We start from the raw sequence: 1442 nt of genomic DNA, 5'->3' as shown, positions 1-1442 counted from the left end.
ACCAGCAAAAACCATTGCCTAAGAACACCTTATCAACTCAGATTCAATTAAACCCACAAATTCTCAGCTTAAACCAGATAGACGAAGATAATACAGCAAAGTGCAGCAAAGGCAAAGTGAGACCTGCGCCAGCTGCTGCAACAGGCTCGAAGCTCTGAGCTTGTTGCAGCAGATTTTGTGCGCAGGTTTCTGGTGTGGGGTTACAGAAATTCTAGAGCAAAACAGGCAAGTAAACAACAAAGATATAGGGAAACAAACCTGCAGCAGTGGACCTGCCGTGCTTGCTGCAAACTGATCCAGATTTTCTGGGATCCAGACAATGAAACACGAGTCATACCCTCAGAATCTGAAGCTTATTCGAGAAGGCGATGGCAACCCAATCAGGCTGGGAAGAGGACCACTGCGGCTGCCTAATTTCAGCACCGTCAGTATAAGCGAGAATGGGGTCCAATCCGCCCTCAATGGCTGGCCCATGGAAGAGAGATCCCAAATGAGGGCCTGGGAGTCATCGCCCGCAGTGCAGATGTGGCGCGAGCTGTGGGGAGTCCAGGCGATGGCATTGACACTGGCCTGGTGCCGTTGCAGCTCCACGACTGGAAGCGTGGGGAAGTGGATGTCCAGGATGACCACCTTGGCGCTGTCCATGATGATAGTGGCCATGTACCGGGGGTCCTGTTTGCTCCAACCAAGGCGGACAAACGGCGTATCAGGTTCGGAGCACTCGCAGATAATGATGGAGTGCTCCTTGTCGTGGGCGATGGGCTGGGTATCGACGGTCTCGCGGTCGACGTCTCAGATGGCGCAGGCGGTGTCGATGCTGGAGGTGCCGATGCGCTTGGGCTCGGTTTCGCTCCAGTTGAAGGAGGTGAGGGGGACGGAGAACTCGCCGTTGTTCATCAGACCCACCTTGGGTGGGATTGCTGCTAGCCCCCCCAAACTCGCCCTGCTCTCTCCAGTTTTTAGCCGTTATCCAAACCCTTCTACCCTCCAAGATCGAAGCTTTCTTCAAATTTCCTCTCAAGACCTAGCCTTCATTCCAGATCCTAGCCGCAACCCCTCTCCTTTCTGTTTTCTTCCTTCCGTCACCCTCTCCCCCCTTTGTCTCTCTCAAAGCTCTCCTGCGGCTGCTGCTTCCTTTTTGCCATTTTCCCGATTTTGCAGCCGCCCTCCCTCTCTCTGTATGCTCCCGGTTCTTTTTCTTTTTTAGCTCCCCTCTTGTTGTGTTTCTATTCCCCGATCCTCTCTCCCAGTTCTCTCTATCCGTCCTCCCAAAACTCTCCCTTGTGGCTACCTTTCCTTTTCTTTTTATCCGAATCCCCAACCCTAAACAACTTTCACAAATTGCAGCTAAAGGGCTGCCTGGTCCTCATTTTGCAGGCTGCGGCAAAAACGCAGCTTTCTGCATTTTTTTTTTCCTTGGTATAATATAAATAACAATAAAA

The 1442-nt window shown here is 51.8% G+C and overlaps 1 pseudogene; it reads right to left on the bottom strand.

Moving 5' to 3' along the window:
* Nucleotides 1–311: 311 nt before the first annotated feature.
* Nucleotides 312–897, bottom strand: LOC113723449 (WD repeat-containing protein LWD1-like; annotated as a pseudogene).
* Nucleotides 898–1442: the final 545 nt, after the last annotated feature.

The sequence above is a fragment of the Coffea arabica genome, chromosome 4e (assembly GCF_036785885.1).
Source record: "Coffea arabica cultivar ET-39 chromosome 4e, Coffea Arabica ET-39 HiFi, whole genome shotgun sequence".
Lineage (NCBI taxonomy): Eukaryota > Viridiplantae > Streptophyta > Magnoliopsida > Gentianales > Rubiaceae > Coffea > Coffea arabica.
Note: the sequence above shows the minus strand (reverse complement) of the source record. Positions and strands in the feature narration are given on the sequence as shown.